At 36.6% G+C, this 12,879-nt stretch overlaps 1 non-coding gene across 1 annotated transcript; it reads left to right on the top strand.

Moving 5' to 3' along the window:
• The first annotated feature begins 6,697 nt into the window (after positions 1-6,697).
• LOC124896395 lies at positions 6,698-6,806 on the top strand. Its single transcript, XR_007052757.1, has one exon. It is a non-coding gene; the product is annotated as a small nucleolar RNA R71 (small nucleolar RNA).
• The last annotated feature ends 6,073 nt before the right edge of the window (positions 6,807-12,879 follow it).

Consider the following 12,879-nt stretch of genomic DNA (forward strand, 5'->3'; position numbering starts at 1 on the left):
CCAAAAAATACATCACTACCAGCTCTACACACTCTTTTATGGTTCTTACCATATTTTCTGCAAAGTGGATGGGCACGACCACTGTTACACTACCCTGGGTTTTGGAGCCTGGCGCCCCATCTCGACGGTCCTTTCTAAACTTTGGTATTGGTGCCCTAACTAAAAGCAGAACTGGGGTTGAGGACCTCTGACGAAACTGGGAGCAATTACTACCCCCTAATCTAGGATTAGAATTATTTATTCTAGCCCTCTTATTCTTCCTACGCTCCCTTCCTTCACTATGCTATGTGCAAGTCAAAGGCCTAGATAGGATAAAAGTCTACAAATTATTCTGAGCAACTACTGAATAAGATAAGATAGTGAAAGTAGCTCTAAATTTAGAATGAGATACATGCTCATGCAGGGGATCTGCCTGAACGGGTAAAGAAGCTGGCTGGTTTTCATTACTTCGTCCATTAGCTTCTTTGGGTGGCATGTTCTGGAAGCATAAGGAAGAGATGAATTAGACTGAGAGGTTAACTTGAGCTCATGCTTACTCGTACAACATGAATACTGAAAGAAGGGAAACTTTTCCTAAAACATCTTACAACCTTCTGTCCATAAGTGTGGCATGCTACATACCCATGGGCAAGACTCTATGTGATGTGGCTTTTAGAATTCCTAGGACACTATTGAACCTTAAGCTTTGATACCAAGTTTGTAATGTTATGACCCCGAAGGACCACAAGCTAACCAATGACTGATATTTGCTGTGAGCACTGAATAATATACTATAATAAATATGGAATAATAGGCCGAAATGCCATAAGGTTCAAAACATCTGGAATACTAATAAAATATAATATCTAAAATGACATATAAGAATACTGAATACTGTCGAACATCTAGTCTGAAAAGCCTCTAATCTGAATTGTCTGAAAGTGGAGTTGATGGGACAATTCCCCAACTAACTCCATCTACTAAAATACTAAGTCTACTAAAGTAATGAAAATAAAAAAATATCCTCGATAGATGAGGACTCACAACTAAATCTAATACGTTGGCTGAATCTGGATCTATCTATCATGATCGGGAACCTAAGCATTTGAACATATGATATAAGACATCATAGTACAAAGAAAGAGTATGCGTCAGTACGTGGAATATACTGGTATGCTAGATAAGGTAAGGCTGAATGCAAGGGTTCATATGTATGAATAATAACTGACTAAAATGATATAGAGTAACTGAACATGAGAGTATATGGATAATCTAATATTGCTGTAAATACTGAGTATGCAATGTTGTGCATATATGTATACTATAACTGAGTTTTTCTGAAGCTGAGTACTGAATTCTGATACTGAGTAACTGATAATCTGAGTTACTGTTACTGATTGACTATATCTGACAATTCTAATTTTTTTAGAATTAAACTGAGTTCTATTCTGAAGACTGAGACTAAACTGTAGGAGGTAATCATCTAAACAATATACCCCTTTTCTGAATAGATTTAGGGTCCAGCCTATAACCCCAGTTGGAATGATGTTAGTACGTGCCATGGGTAAAGAGACTGAAGAGTCACCCTTTAGTGAAAGGTGCCCTAAACGAGAATGGTGGTCCCCTCTACTGGCAGGTAAAGTGCCTCATCAACCCTCAACTGATAGGTTAATGTCTCAACCTACGCTGTCTACGTAGTTCTACAATGCAAGGATAGCTTCTAAGGATCACACCCTCAATTGGCAGGTGAGTCCCCATCCTTGGGCTCACTTGGTTCTAATCCTACTCCCAACTGAAAAAAATTAAACTGATTATATAGAATTGAACCAGACTGATGCTGAGTTTACTGAGTTTTCCTGAGTTCTATAACTGACTGAGTTCTGTAATTGACTGAGGGTACTACTAATCATGACATGACTGATACTATTCTATAACTAACACTGGCTCTAGGCAAGCAACTAAATTGTTGGGTATTAAATACCCCTAGGACTCGATAACATGAAAAGTAAAGCATCACATGATTTGGCAAAGCATAACAATGTACACATGTTCATATTTCATCTATAGAGACATTTTATCAAACACTTATTGGGCATAAGCTTGTACATATACTAACTTGTCATGATTTTATCACTTTATTCACATAGACATTCTATCAAACACTTGGGGAGCACAACAATATGCATATAATCATGGTTAACATATAAGCATAGTAATTACAATGCCCAAACTTGCAATTTCATGGGTTTAACATGTAATTCATAAAATTTCCCCTAAATACTATCCTATTTTCATAAATCTTTTCATAATCATAGATTGAAAATGTAAAATTAACATCATATACAAATTAATCACTTTGTAAATTCAAGGGTTTGTCAAGATAATCACTTATTCATCACAAATGCTATTCAATTTCATGCGACTTGCACTTAAATCGTGGATTGAAACCTAACTAACATTATGAACATGAATTCAATTCAATTAAGACATGAAAGTTCATAATTCAATAATCTTGTAGTTTGAAAATGGATTCGTGGACTCTATGGTTGAAAGGGACCCATAGATGAACACCTAAAATACCTGAGATGATTAATCCTTGGAGGTTCTTGGAGGAATTCTTGAGTTTTGACCTTGGTTCTTAAAGCTAGGGTTTTTATCTTGAGGGAAAATATTTTATGTCTTGAAAGAAAGCGAGTGATAATAAGATAATAGGTTATTTAGGGTTTAAATTTCGTGTTTAGACTGATTAGGGTTGTGGAAAAATACCAAACTACCCCTGGGAAGTGTATTAAAAATCATCACTGGAAACCCAATTTTGCATGCCGATGCGATGCAGTGTAATCACATCAGCTCCCTCGAAAATGGACATTTGGGAAAATACACGGTGTTGCGATGCGGTGGTATCGCGTTGCCACTTTAGATGAGACCTGAAAGTTCACTGCAACGCGGTGACATCATGTTGGAACACTAGAATAGGACAATTTTGAACTAAGCCTATGGAGTGATGTGCCAATATTACGACAGAGCACTAGATTTGACAATTGCCATTTGGTCATGCTCTACATCGCATTGGGTGCCAAATTGGCACACTGCTTTACTAAAAATGCTATAACTCTTAATCAGGTATCGGATTTGGGCGAATTTTATATCGTTGGAAAGCTAATTCAATTTCCAACATAATGAAAGGCTCTAAATAGAAAAATACTGACTATTTCATAAATTTTATATTGGATGACTCATGTACTGAGAGTTAATTTATGTTCGGTAAATACGGGGTATTACAATAACAAAGTAGGGTTTGTATTCTTTTATAAAATAAGGAATTCAAATTAGTGTCTAGGACAAGGATGTACTTAGATTCCTTACTTGATTCAAACGTAGGATGATAACTTTTAAACACTTAATTGGATTATTACATTCCCTCTCAATGATGTAGTTGTAATGTCCAAATTAGGTAAAATATTAGAGGTCGGGAGACCATGATCATACAATTAACCCTACGAATCAACAACTAATATAAGCGAGTTAATGAATGAAGTCCAATAACGTAGTATGATTGTTCAAAGTGCTTTAACTCTTGGATTTACTCCATTGATTGTTCCAAGACTTTTACTTTATGTATTATTTACTTTAATTTTTAGTTTACAATTATTCAACACTCTTCTTGGTTACTTTATCTCAATTGTTAAACTAGAATTAGATAGTTGTCGACACAAGTCCCCGTGGGATTGATACTTGGCTTCTTAAAGGCCACTTTACTACTTGATAAGGCCACGTACACTTGCGTGTGCGCTCGAGTGCTGTCAGTGCTTCTGTCTGTTTCTTCTCCAGCTTCTCAAATGCTTCTTGACAGGAAACCCCAAAATCAAATTTAGCTTCTTTTTCAAGCATTTTACACATAGGACTTGCAATCTTTGAAAAATCTTGGATAAACTGCCTGTAAATTCCTACATGTCATAGAAAACTCCTCACTCCCTTTTCTGTTACCGGATATGGTGGTTTTCCATTCACTTCAACTTTGGCTCTATCTACTTCAAGTCCTCTACATGATGCCTTATGGCCAAGGACTATTTCTTCCTTGACCCAAAAGTGGCATTTTTCCTAATTCAACACAATATTTGTCTCTTCACAATAAGCTAGGACGCGATCTAGACTCTGCAAGCATACATCAAAAGAATTAGCATAAATAGAGAAGTCATCCATGAATACCTCAACAAATTCTTCAACCATGTCTTAGAAAAATTCCATCATGCATCTCTGAAATGTTGCAGGTATACTACACAGGCCAAAAGACATGCGTCTGAATGCATATGTGCCATATGGTCATGTAAAAGTGGTCTTTTCTTAATATTTTGGCACTATTGAGATCTGATTATACCCTAAGTATCTGTCCAAAAAACAATAGTACTACTGTCTGCTAATCTATCCAATATTTCACCAATAAATGGGATAGGATAGTGATATTTTCTCGTGGCTTCATTCAGCATTCGGTAGTCGATACACATTCTCCATCCAGTCACTATGCGAGTAGGAATCAATTTATTAGCTTTATTGGTAACTATAGTCATCCCACCTTTCTTTGGGATACAGTGTACTGGGCTTACCCACTTGTTATCAGAAATTGAGTAAATAATCCCACTATCAAGCCACTTGGTGTCTTCTTTGCATACCACTTCCTTCATCACCAGATTCAATCTTTGTTATTGCTGCACCCTTGGTTTGTAACCTTCTTCCATGTATATGTTATACATGCAAAAAATTGGATTTATCCCGGTAATGTAAGACATCTACCACCCAATTGACTTCTTTCTTCTTTTCAAAACTACCATAACTTTCCTTACCTGTACATCTGATAAACCTAAAGACAAAATAACAAGCAAGGTATTATTGTCACCAAGGTAAATATATTTCAAGTAAGGAGGAAGAACCTTAAGCTCTAATTTTGGCTCTTCATTAATTGAAGCTCTAGGTAATGGGCCAATTGGCCTCTTCAACTACTCAAAAAGTAGCTTTCCCATTTCAACAATTGCTAAGTTCATAACTTGAACCAATTCAATTGCCTCTACATCTTAATACATATCATGACACATCAAGGCTCGATCGAGTGGATCATCAGACAACAACAGATGTAGCTCAGATGCAAGGTCAATAATGGATATAGTAGACAACTCTTCATATATAACTGGCAGTTTCAGCATATTGTATTCATCAAAAACCTTTACTTTATCATGCACTCTCATAGTCATCTTCCTTGCTACTACATCAATAAGTGACTACCCTATTACTAGAAATGGGTGTCCTAAAATAAATGGAACAACTAGATCAACTTCAAAATTAAGAATAACAAAATCTACTAGAAAAATCAGTGATCCTACTTTAACTAAGACATCTTCAACAGTTCCATTCGGCTTAGCAAGGGACCTGTCAGCCACCTACAAAACAATGGTCGTGGGTTTGGGACTCCCAAAACCCATTTTTTAGAACCAAGATATAGGCATGAGACTTATGATTGCTCCCAAGTCACATAATCTACGGGCACTGATGGCCTGCCCAATAGTGATCCACAAAGTAAAACTACCTGGATCCTTCAGCTTCGTAGGCAGTTTATTTGAATCTTGGAAATGCATTCCTCAGTAAGTGCCACTGTAGCATATTCTATCAATTGATTCTTGTTTTTCACTATATCCTTTAGGTATTTTGCATATTTTGGAACACTCTGTAGAATATCAAAAAGAAGAAGATTTACATTAACTTGCTTTAGAAGGTCCAAAAACTTCTTATAACTTGTCTCCTCTTGTTTTTTTTTTCTACCTTTGAGGAAAGGGTAAAGGTATAGTCTTCTTCTCCACTTGAATTTCATCACTTGCATCTTTTTCTTTAACACCTTTCTCCTCATTGGCTTTAGGATCATCATTAGTGGTTGTGGGACTAACCTACTCAGGCACCGCCTCCTTTAATAGCAACCCACTTCTCGTAGTGACTCATTCACCTTCTTTGGATTTGCCTCTGTATCATTAGGTAAGCCTCCTTGAGTTGCAACTCCAAATTCCTAGTAATTAATTGTTCAGTCTTCATAGCTGCTATTTGTGCTTTATTTGCTAAAATATGCTTTACTATTTCCTCTATATTGCTCGTTTGAGTAGTGGCTGGATTGCATTGAACCTGCTGTTGCTGTTGATTTTGTGGCACTGTCCTCTTAAACTAATTATTGTTCTTTGCCTGATTTCTACCCCATAAGAAATTAGGATGGTTCCTCCAGTTTGAATTATATGTGTTAAAAAAAACTCGTTGTCCCAAAAGATTTGTATTTCCCACATAATAAACAAAATCTGGTTTAATAACATAAGTATCTGTTGCATGCTCACTACTTCCACAAACCTTACACCATGAATTTAACTATAGGACTGTATTTGTTATAGCTGCTGCTTGCAGAACCCCTAACTTCATACTGTTAAACTGAGTAAACATCTGATTTTTTATTGTTGTAAGCTGAGCTAATAGAGCAGTGAACTGATCTACCTCTAACACACCTGCAACTTTCTTAGGATCACTTCTCGAGTCAGCATGCCATTCAAGTCTCCCTTGTGAAATCCAATTCGACAGTGTGTACAATTTATCATAAGTCTTCTCAAGTGCTTGCCCACCTATTGCTAAATCCAAGAGAATCTTTGTATTTGGCTTTAGTCCCTCAATAAAAGTATTAACAAGAACATCATTAGAATGATGATGTGAGGGAAATTTCTGAGTATACTTTTAAATCTCTCCCAAGCTTGGTAGAGATTCTCTCTTTCTTTCTATCTGAAACTTAGAATCTCACTTCTCAAATGTGTAGTCTTTCTTGATAGAAAGAATCGAATAAGGAACTTCTGAGCTAGATCTTCCCAAGAAGTAATGGAGAGGGGTGGTTCAGCATGTAACCACCTCTTCGTTTCCCTAATTAAAGAAAAAGGGAAGAGAGTCAGTCTAACATAATCAGTATTTACCTCTATAGGAATGTAAGTATCCCTTATTTCCAAGAATGTCTAAATGTGCTGCTGTGGGTCTTCATGTGAAAATATGACAAATTGCCCAGCCGAATTCAGCAACTACACCATATTTTAATTTAATTAAAATCCACCACCTAGCTTAGACTTATGATTACTATTAGTTGCATGGTTTGCGAGTGGGATTTTCACTTCATGAATAGGTCTAGTAGCTGGTTGACCAGGAGCAGCTAGAATAATCGAAGTTGGGACATGTCTGACATTTTGATCAACTGGATCATTTCTTTGTTCAATAATTTGAACCTGTTGAATTGGATAATGAGCTCTTCGCCTCTATTGAAATACCAGTTCTAGTTTCAAAAAAGGCTCTACCAACTCTCTATCTCTCGCAAGTTCTGTATTCAGTTAAACCTACAAAAATTCATCCACTAAGATCAAGTTGTTAACACTTAAACTTACTTTAAAAAATGAAAAATATTAATAAATTACTATTTGTACTAGTCCCCGAAAACAGAGCCAAAAACTTGTTGTTTTCAAGCGCACACGTAAGTGTACATGATTGTACAAGTAATATAGTGACTTAGACTGTCGAATATCGTTCCCATGAGGACTAAGCAACTAGCAATTTAACCAACTTTAGCTTTAGAAAAGGAGGTATTAAGTGTTGTAAAGTATCAAGATGTTTTTGAAATTATGAATAAAAATGTAAATAAATAAGAAATAGTAATTTGTGACAATATCGCAGTATAGTTGGTTATTGGGTTGTTGATTCGCAAGGTTTATAGTACGATCTTGGTCTGCTGACCTCAAATCTTCTACCTATCTGAATATTGTAGCCACATTGACTAAAAGATATGCTACAATCCATCTAGATGCATACAACTATCTTCTTGCAATTGAACCAAACAAGGCTTCTAGGTATATTCCTAGAAAAAACCCCAATTGAAGCATAGATGACCAATTCCCTTGAAAACCCTAATTGTTATTGCTTGAGAAATTTAAGAGAGAATAGAGTGTCTATGTTATGTTAGTTAGTGGGAATAGGGCTAAGGAAAAGGTTTTAAGTAGTGGAAAGTAATGGAATGGAAGGAAAAGACCTTAATTCCTTTAAAGAAATCATGCAAGAAATATAACTCCCAGTCGCTACGAGTCTCGTAATGAATCATGGTCGCTGTTCATCAGTCATCACCATGACTTATAGCCTGGGTAGAAAGTTTGGACACCTTGATTGGAAAGGTCACGAGTCACATCCTATGACTCATGACCTGTCCTTATGACTCGTAGGGTCCAAATAATAGACCATCTCACTGGTTAGACCATGATGGTCACTATATGACTCATAAGAAGTCTTCACTACTTGACACCTGATCCATACCCTGGACAATAAAGACTAAACCCAGAAATTTACAAGGTCTAAAACCAGGGGTATTACAGCTTGGTGGATTATTATTGGTGTTTTGTTAAGGGTTTCTCATCCATTGCATAGCCTTTGACTAAGTTGACTCAAAATTTTAAAAAATCAGCGGTCAAATGCATATGAGGCAAGCTTTTAAAATCTTAAGGATTTGTTGACTTCAGCTCTTATCTTGACGTTGGCAAAGTAGGGTGTCAGTTTTACCATCTTTTGTGATACTTCAAGTGTTGGGTTAGGTGTTATGTTGATGTAGTAGGGTAAGGTGATTGCATATACTTCTCGTCAGTTGAATCCCCATGAGTGGAATTACCCTACCCATGATTTGGAGTTGTGCGTGATTATTTTTACTTTGATATTGTGGAGGCACTACTTGTACGGAGTCTGTTGTGAGATTTTCTCGGATCATCATAGCCTTCAGTATTTTTTCGCAGAGTAGGATCTTAATATGAGGCAATAGTGGCTTGAGTTTATTATGGATTATGACTTGATAATTCTCTATCATTCAAGCAAGGCTAATGTGGTTGTAAATGCCTTGAGCCATAAATTGGCTAGCATGGGTAGCTTGCCACATTTTTTGACCCAAGATAGGCCTTTGGACTTAAAGGTTTGTTCTTTAGCTAACCAGATAGCTAGTTTTGATAGTTCAACATTTGGGTATATTTTGGCATTTGTGGAGGCTAGGTCTTCTTTGATGGAGTAGATTCGAGCTCATCAGTTTGCTGGTGTTGAGTTAAGATTGATTCAAGATAAGGTGTTGAATGATAAGTCTAATGAAGCCTCACTTACTTTTAATGGAATTTTGAGGATCAGAGGTTGAGTTTGTGTACCGAGAGTGGGTGATTGGATTAGATTAATTTTGGAAGAGGCCCATTGTTCTAGGTATTCCATCCATTTGGGTGTGAATAATATGTATTGCAATTTGAGACAACATTATTAATGGGGTGGTATGAGGAAGGATGTAGGGGATTTTGTAGCTCATTGCCTTTGTAACGTGTAGGTGAAGGCCGACCATTTTAGACTTTGTGGATTGCTTCAGAGATTACCCATTTCTAAGTAGAAGTGGTAATGGATCACTATGGACTTCATGAAAGGGGTGCCTGGCACATCCCATGGGTCTGATAGTGTTTCGGTCATCATAGATCGATTAACCAGGTCTGTATATTTTATTTTAGTACAGATGTCTATTAGTGTTGGAGGCTATCCTATATTCACGAGTTTGTACGACTTCATGGTATGATGGTGTCTATTATATCATATTAAGGCTCTGTGTTTACTTCTCACTTTTGGAAGACTTTTTAGGATGAGTTGGGTACTCAAGTAGACCTTAGCATAGCATTCACCCAAGACTGATGGTTAGTCAGAGCCCACTATCCAAATTTTAGAGAATAGGTCCACACTTTTGTGATGGATTTAAACCCAACTCGAATCGAGGCCTTGTAGTAATGGGCATCCGAAGTCTGGCCGGGACCAGAGACTACCCCCGTTACCCAACCAACCTCCAACTGCCTGCCCTGAGCTAGGTGAATTTTGAACATATAACAAGATAACATAATTGTCTCTATCAAGACTCTGGGATAGGTTTAAAACCAAGGCAGACCCAACCGAGTCCAACCATCCAAACTAAACCAATAGCCAACCCAACCCAACCAACCAAACCATAACCATATGAGTTTCATAATAATTATATATAATCCCAAAAAAAGAGGATAGAACAATGAGAAATTTAGTCCTACTGTACCATCCCCAAATACCAATACCAATACCAATGCTGACTCTAATACCGATCCCGCTCTTACCAACCCATAGTAGTTCTATAAAAACCTCTAACCAAAAAAATTTAAAAATCTGGTTGGAACATACCCCCAACCATAGCCAAAAACAATATCCATAATAAACCAAAGTATGAAATAGCATCCATGAAATGGAGCCTTTTGGGAAGATGGAAGCTCACTACTTTAATCCAAAAGTTGATCGCAAAATCCAATCACTATTTAGGAGGAGTAGAACGGTCGGTTTCTGCATCATGGGGGGATACAGCCTCCCAAAGATGATTTATCGAGTGAATGATAGCATGAACTCAGGATAAAGAAAAAGAATGCCAACTAGTAAAACTAAGTAAACCAACTAAAGGCATACAAACCATACATATATATATAACCATGTCGGGAAAGGGAACCGGGTTTAGCCTACATTTGAAACCATTAACCTGGGTATGTGTAGCATAACCATCCTTAACCACCCACGGGTTATATGGGTCCAGTGTAACCCCTTGAAAAATCCCCGATACGTGTAGCCGTACGAACCGAAGATATCATTAGAGTAGGGGATTCCCAAGTACCCTTACCCTCTATGATATATATGTACAGTGTACTTAGAGGATTCCTATGTACCTTATAGTATCATATAATTTCTCCATGACCTACTTCTCATATCGGCAAACATAAGTTTCAAGTGTTCATTCATTGAACTCCTACCTTCACGGTTAGCTATCACACCCCGCCATTATTACCAAATAAAAACCATTTCACACCAACCAATCCATTATATCATTTATAATTTACCAAGGCTATTAATAATGGTATAATCATACCAACTATAACTTGAAAGTATCGTCCTTAGCCAGACCTTTTTAAGATTAAGGGATTCCCATGTACCTATAGATTACATTATTTATTTAATTTGGGGGAGTCCCATGTACCCCACAAGTGTTCAACTATTATGATAACTTGGGGGATTCTATTTTACCCTACAAGAATGATTGTTAAACCCAAAACCATTTCATTTTGACCATTCCAAACCATTTAACCATTTAGGGTTCCAATACCAAGTTTAAACCATGCATTAGTTCCATTAAAATCCAGCAATGTAGTGAAAACATTCTCATGGGCATTTTATCAAACATATTGGGGGCAAAATATCTCCAAAACCAAATTCAATTACCAAATAACCATTCCCATGCAACCAATTATCCAAAACCACCATTAAAGCATATAAACATATAATTAAAATATAGGAAAATTATAACCAAGCATTTATAACCAAAATACCCAAATTATATTTGAAAACCCAAAACCATGAAATAATCAAATCATGTAAACATTGTATAAAACTATGCCTTTAGTGGAACTAACAATAAGGGAAGAGAACATACGTTAAACTAATAATATGATGGAGAGAAACCACCAACACATGTCCCAAATTAATCCTTAAGATGAAATCCTAGCCTTCCTTTACCCAAAAGCCTTAGAGAGAATTATAGAGTGTTTAAGAAAAGTTTCTAAGTGTTAATGAATAGAATAATAGAAAAAATAATCTCCCAATAGGAATATAAGTCATGGGGCCTTGTTAAGTTAATATAACACCCCAGGAATTTAACCCTTGTAAAATTTCTCAAGTTTTGGACCTTTTTGACATGGTACGACTCACGGTTACTAATCGTACCCTTGAATATGACTCGTAGGCTATCTTAAGGGTTCACTTATACCCCAGGCAGTATGGTTGGCTTGGCTACTACTAAAGGTATAACTCACTAGGGTACAAATCATATAGGAACATATGAATGGTGTAGTGCAAGTCATATATTGCATGATCATCTTGGTCTTACGGAGTCTACCCTATATACGGTTGGTGGGTACGATTGAGGGTGTCACTCATACACTTAAAGTATTACTATGGAGGTGTGAGTCATATAGAAACCATTAGGTAGGGTCTTGGCATGGTCTTGGGTACGAGTTGGGGTACCACTCATACCCTATGATACGAATAGTAAGGGGGAGTCGTACCCCCGGATGTGGTTTGTTTCACTTTTAAGTAAGCGTAGTCCGAACATTTCCTACTTCAAAGACCTTATGTTCTCACATTATATAACCCTTGGTGGTCTTTTATAACACTTGTTAAAAAATTAAAACACTCCAAATACTCTATCAAAATTACTCTTTGAGATTGGAGGCTAAGATTTCTTCATGTGTTCTTCAAAGGGCTCAAAGGGCGAGATTTGTTTCATGAATCTTCTTTTATAGGGCATGTACTCCTTCCCTAATTGTTAGTTTCAATTAAAGGCATGTGCATTGTGTTTTAAACATTGTTTTATGAATTATTAATGATGGTTTTCAAAGTATATGTTGAGGGTCTTGATGCATATAGTTTGGTATTGGTTTAACTCATGTTTTAACATGTTTTTGGCAATAGTTTGCATATATGGATATTGGGTGGTTATGGTTTACTAAGGGGTCTTAAGTAATCCTAATTATGGTGGTTTATGCATTAGTTTTGGTCTTGTTAAAGGTATGCACTGAACATGTTTGATAAAGTGCCTCAAAGAATGTTTTTACTCTATTATTGAACTTTCATTAGAATTCTTGCATAGTTTGGTGTGGTAATGGAACCTTAAGTAGATTGGGATAATTTTACACGGTTTAAATATTTTAAATGATATAAATTCTTTAAATGTTTTTCATGGTCTAAAATGGTTTGGAATGGTTTAAATGGTAAAGGTTTTGGTGG

This window comes from Capsicum annuum, chromosome 2 (assembly GCF_002878395.1).
Source record: "Capsicum annuum cultivar UCD-10X-F1 chromosome 2, UCD10Xv1.1, whole genome shotgun sequence".
NCBI lineage: Eukaryota > Viridiplantae > Streptophyta > Magnoliopsida > Solanales > Solanaceae > Capsicum > Capsicum annuum.